This window comes from Oryctolagus cuniculus, chromosome 6 (genome assembly GCF_964237555.1).
Source record: "Oryctolagus cuniculus chromosome 6, mOryCun1.1, whole genome shotgun sequence".
Taxonomy (NCBI): domain Eukaryota; kingdom Metazoa; phylum Chordata; class Mammalia; order Lagomorpha; family Leporidae; genus Oryctolagus; species Oryctolagus cuniculus.
The window spans coordinates 11,278,916-11,285,218 of record NC_091437.1 but is presented as its reverse complement, the minus strand read 5'-3'; the positions used below and the strand labels follow the sequence as shown (position 1 = coordinate 11,285,218).

General features: G+C 36.7%; 1 non-coding gene across 1 annotated transcript; it reads right to left on the bottom strand.

Annotated features, from left to right (window-relative positions):
- Window positions 1-5,373: 5,373 nt before the first annotated feature.
- LOC127490900 (U2 spliceosomal RNA) lies at window positions 5,374-5,557 on the bottom strand. The gene has a single exon (XR_007919276.1). It is a non-coding gene; the product is annotated as a U2 spliceosomal RNA (small nuclear RNA).
- Window positions 5,558-6,303: the final 746 nt, after the last annotated feature.

Below are 6,303 nucleotides of genomic sequence, written 5' to 3'. Positions count from 1 at the left end.
TTGGGGGAGCACCCCAGCGTCTTCACAGTCTGGGTTTCTGGGATGTGGCTTTCTCAGTTGCTAGCCTTCAGTCCGGTAGAGGTGCCTCTTGTGGTTGGGACCAAGGGTGAAAGAGGTGGGGGAGTTAACTTCCTGGGGAAGAGACAGCAGGAGCAACCAGTATGAGGACCTGAAGGCTTGGTTGATATCAGAACAGCCAAGGATGTCAGTGGTCAATGTGGCTGCAAGGGAGAAAGTGATGTGGCAAGAAATGAGGGGCATCAGAGAGAACGCCTTTGGCTGTCATTTTGTTAGGCAATTCAGTGGGAAATAATTTCTTGCTAATGTTTTGATGGTATAGGTCTGATAATGAATTTTCTTAGAAATACAGATCTTATGTAAAGTTGAGCATTAAGGGAGCAGAGCTTTTTAATTGTAACTGCAATAATTTTATCTAGAAAATTTTCTATCTTGTACACAATTTGTCTGAAGAATGCAAGGATTATATATTTCCAACAGACTGAGTTGGTGTAGTATACTCTTGGTTTTCAAATTGCACACATTACAATTGGATTTTGTGTATATGTGCACATACAATTGGATTTCGTGTATATGTGCGCCCAGGAACTAAGACACTTTACATCTGATTGATTGCTTCGCCCTTTGCTCCTCTTAAATTTTTTGCTTCCTGTAATGCTCATGTTAACTTCAAGTAAAGGTTATTTTAAATTTCCTATTCTCCTTGCATTTTAAAGGTGGTATATAAGAATTGCTGGTTAGGCCATTAGCGTTAGTAATCCGGGAAATGTTGGACTCTTCTGAGAGCGGGATGGTGGCAATGGCAGTGGATATATTTTGAACAGCGAGCCAGCATGGTGTGCTAATTGATTAGATGGGTCGTGTGAATGACTAAGGTGTTAAAAATACTTTCAAACAGGAATATTACATCTAGCGAGGCTATCCTTTAGAATGGAAGGAGGAATAAGCCATTTCCCAGATACACAAAAACAGAGAATTCACCACCACCAGACCAGCCTTACAAGAAGTTCTGAAGGGAGTCCAAGATTAGAAGAAAACATCATGATGAATATGTCAATCATACCATCTAAGGGAATATTTAGCACTAGTTAGTTTCGTGTTCCAGCTGAAAGAATATCTGGACCCAATAGTCCTTTTGTCTTACGGCAAAACAACAGAATTACATAGGACACCGGTATCAGTTCAGATATATTCTGGATAATGCTATATAAAAGGGTCTTCAAAAACTTTATGGAAAATGTATGTTAGAAAAAATTATGCATGGATTTAAAAAGTGTGTGCTACTACCAAAATAAAACTAATTTCATTTTCTACAATCTTTTTGAAGTCTAAAGGACTAGAACATCCTTGAGTTTGGGTACCTACAGGATGTCATAGAACCAAACTCCTATGAATGCTAATATATGAGTGTAAATATACTTGTTTGAGAATAAAAAAGGAATTCTTTACCTGAAAGCTTTATTACCTCATCAAGCCATAGGTTTGTAATCATTTAATTTCTATTTTATTCTAAACATATTAATATTCTTTAACATTTCCATTAATCTATGGAAATTTATATGTTTGGAAAACTAAGTAGTGTTTTGAGTACTAACCAGTAATTGGAGAAAGATCATGGGATTAGAGTCAAATAGCTCAAAAATTCTATTTATTAAAAAAATAACAGAACTTGAACTTTAGTTATTTTTAACTCTAAAATGGTAGGATGTATAGGTTAAGTAAGATCCTCAGAAGTGCACCTGGCACATAACAGTATAGCCCAACAATTAACATTGATGTTGTTATTAGAATATCTTGGAGTAAACAGTTTCACTAAATTTGTATAGAAAAACATCCTCATGTACATGATACACTAAGCATTTACTTAAAGCATGGTAATGAAATAGAAGTTTATGCATAATGTATGTGTCTATCAAATTCTTCATATGGAGTTTCAGTATGTTTGATTTTAAAATTATCTTTTCATTTTTTCAACTGTCACTCTTTGGCAAACTAGTGCAAATTTTCTAAGTTTTCAGATGCAAGACATAATGCTTCTTGGCCTTTTGGCTAAGATCCAGTGCAAATGTAAAACTATATTGTCTGGAGCCCCTCCCTGCTTTGTCCTTGACCAGTGCCTGGCCTGAATATGCTACACTGAAGCTGGATCTCAGAAGACAAGAGGGCAAACCAAACTATGGAAAAGATTGAAATCTGTTATTTCCCCCAGGTACTAATATTTGACTGGTCAATCCATGCCAAAAGTCCCTATCCACTAGTATAGGGAAAATGTTCTACACACTGGAAGAAACACAAAGTTTAGAGGGCAAGGATCAATGTTGGGCAAAATATAGCTATAGAGTGGAGAATGAGGAACAGTAATCTAATTGAAGTGTGCCAATCTCAATTATCTGTGCATCTGATAGAATAATAGGCACATTGAACAGTACATTTTAAGAAATCTCTTTTCAGTTACACAACAAAAGATGGACAGGATTTGGGATTTGGCTTGGTAAGTATTTGAATCCATTTTGACTTCCAGTGCTAAGTTTTCTCACAGTAAATTTCAAATAATGATATTTTGTGTTCTGTTTCCCCTCTCTCCATTTTTAATTATATCCTGTAACATGAGAAACTTAAAATACTTTAAAATTCCATTTTATTTATTTTTTAAAAATATTTATTTGAAATTCAGAGTTACACAGAGAAAGAGAGGCAGAGAGAGAAGGAGAGGCAAAGAGAGAGTTCTTCTATTCACTGGTTCACTCCCCAGTTGGCTGAAGTGGCCAAAACTGGTAGATCCAAAGCTCGGAGCTTTTTCTGGGTCTCTCACATGGGTTCAGGGGCCCAAGCACTTGGGCCATCTTCTACTGCTTTCCCAAGCCATAGCAGAGAGCTGGATTGGAAGTGGAGCAACTGGAACTCAAACTGGAACCAATATGGGATGCTGGCACTGCAGGTGGTATCTTTACCCACTAGGCCACAGTGCCAGCCCCCAAAACTCTAGTTTCTTCTCTCTCTTTTTTTTACATAACCTGAATCAATACTTGAAGAATAATACATCTAAAAGACATTTGTTTCTAATCCCTACATCTAAAACCTGTATTTGATCCCTGCTTCTAGAAAAAATGTTGTTTAGGTAGTATATTATGCTTTACATGTGCTTTGCTGGAAATGTCACTGGTCACACACTTAGATTTTAGGATAAAAGGTAGCCACTGTTATAATTTGATAAGGCCAACTTCTGTCAACCACAATATCACCTTCTTTTCCCCTTGCAGTTTGTTGAAAATAGTACATTTTCTATATTTTCCTTGATGATAGCATTTTCAAAAACATCAGTAAATGGAAATTTTTAATGGGCTGGATGATATATTTGGGTATAATTATTGGCATACAGTGACCCAGGGAATGATAGATTTCTCTCTCTCTCTCTTCCCCTTTCTGCCTCTCAAGTGAATAAATATTTAAATATATGTATATATATTATATAACATACATATATAGTATATATGATATATAAAATATATGTACAATATATACATATAATATATAATTAATATACAATAATATATATTAATAATATGTGTATATTATATATGCATATATAATATGTATTGTATATGTATATATCATATATGCATTTAATATTATATATATACATATATATATTTCATTGAATGAGGTTTGCCAAGAGCTCAAGGGAGAAGTAAGATAGATCTGGTTTGAGAAGACAAAACAAATACAGACTTTGGTAAAGTGCTCAGGAATCCCGAGCTTCCAAAGACACTCTGAGGCCAGCAGAAAGTAAGAGAAAAGGACTCTACAGTTTGCAAACTTTTAACTCAGAAAGTTAAACTATATTAAATAATCGAAGTCAGTATTTGGCAGTGTCTGAACGTGGCCTACTTCAACTAAACCTCTTTTTCTCTCCTCTTTCCTTTGTCTACCCAGTTTGAGTCACAGCTACCCACTCTTAAAGGAGACTAGCCCTGACCTAGTATCTAATCTATTTTTCCCATACTTCTGTCAATTTTTTTAAAACTTTTAGTCTTTACCTGATACACACAAAGTTTAAAATATATTCATGTGTTTCCTTATGCCTAAGATGTTTCCCCTTTTAAACAATAAGCAGTGTTTGCTGAGTTTAGCTTTGTGTATTCAATATGGAGCTGATTAAATACACAGTTAGTGCTTGTTAAATGGGTGAATAGATGAATGTATTTAGTAGGGTATTCCTTGCAGAAACACTTCATGGGAATTAGAGACACTAAGGCCCTGGTGTCCCCCCTTACCCACTGTAGTGAAATTTGAAGATGCTGAGCGTTAGCACGCAAGGGTCAAAGGTGCTCTGATTGTGGCAAAGCCAGGTTTTTGTCTTGCGTCTGTTGCTGATGACAGAAATTAACATGAAATGGCAATGGATTGTTCACATTTACATCTTTCCAAGGTCATGATTTGACTTGAATTTTAAGCCCACCATAAAAAAACAATAGTAACATGGAGTGGTAGATTGAAAGAAATATCTACTCAGGCACAAACATAACTTCTAAACCAGTCCTTGGGCATTCAGGCTCCCTAGGAACAGCCCAAGGCACAGAAAAGCACTTCCCGGCTCATGACTCCCTCTTGACTTTTTCCAAAGGGCTAATTCCTTTGATACTGTTCTTTGAAAAGCACAAACCTGGCCCCAGTAAAGGGTCTGCAGAACAAAATAGCTTTGAAGTAAAGAAAGTAAGAATGGAAATTTTTGAGACACTTCTTCAGCTAACATTAAACAGCCTTCTCTACCTGAAAGTTTATGCCAACTATTGTCTTTTTGACTCATAGAAACTATGTGGTAGTTATTGTTAATTTCATTGTAGCTATTGTCTGTTTTAATTACATCCTGTCAAAGTTTTCAGTTATTTGTGGTGGTTCCTTAAACATACTGACAGGTAGAATTTTGGGTATGATTAAGCTTTGTTATTTTTTGATAAAGGTTCATCTTAGTCATGTTAATGGCATGCTTATAGTTAGTGCAAACATTCTGCGAAAATTTATATTTGGTAGAGGTGAGCTGGTGTAGGCAAAGACAGGGAACTATGGTAAGTGTTGTAGCTGAGGGACATGATGTTTCATTATTATAAATACATTAAGTGAATAAGGAGATCTTTATGTCACAGTGGGTGCTTTCTTTTGGGGGGAAATGGCCCCATTTAAGAGAAATAACCAGATCTGGGGAAGGGGAGTTGTATAACAATATACCTTCCATAGCCTGCAGAGTGGAAATCTTTCTATTGAGATAACTCAGTTATGCCAAAGAAAAAAACGGTTAATAAAATAGCTGTTGGTGTAGTGAATTACCTAGATACCTGAATAAGGTAGTATTACAAACATCTGTCTCTTACCACCTAAGGAAATGACTAAAAATATAAAGAATTCGCTACTTCCCAAACCCAAGAAGTTTTAAGTATTTGAATTTAAAAAATAGACATGCAGGAGAGGCTATTTGATAGAGGATAGTTATTTGAGGCATTTGATACTACACTTGATCTTAGCCAAAAGGCCGAGAAGCGATATTTTGAGGCATTTGAAAGATAAGACATGAGCAGAAGGTGAAAGCTTTGCTAAACCCACTATATGATAGAGAAGCCAACGGCAATACAAACCAACATGTGAAACAAATCCATAAGGTTATGAGATGCCCAGCTCCCAAGTAGGATCTGCATGGAGATAATGTAAAGATACTACATGGGGAGATGCCAAGAAGAGTTCCTCCAAACTGTGTCAGGACAAACCGAAGTACTGACAGTGGCCAATATCAGAAGTGTAACTGATAAAGCGAAATAAATGCAAGGCAAATTGGGAAACATGGCTTGTGGACATGTGTGCAATGTTGGGGGAAATATAATTAAAAACAGTCATCCAACTCAGAAAATTTCTCCACAACGATGGCAAACATAGAAAACTTGTTTTATTGTACATTGGGTTGCACATGACAGACCCTCTACTCAGGGACTGAACAAACATAAAGGTTCCAATGCCTCTAGGCAAGCAGAGACAACTGGTTACGTGTGTGTTTTCAGGAGGGCTCGAGAGCACCATTTGCCCCACATGGTTTATCCTGACTGCACTGGGTATTTGGCTGACTGTTAGCTTTATCCAGAAGAAGAATGTATCTGTGTTGTGTTGATGATAGAAGGTAGTTTCTGCAAGTTAGGATAAGGCACCCATCACATTAGGCTCCTAGTCTCTCAAAAAAGCCAGGTGAAAGGGATGCTGTGTCTTCATGTTTATGTCTCAAAAAGATGGCTCCAGGGCTCC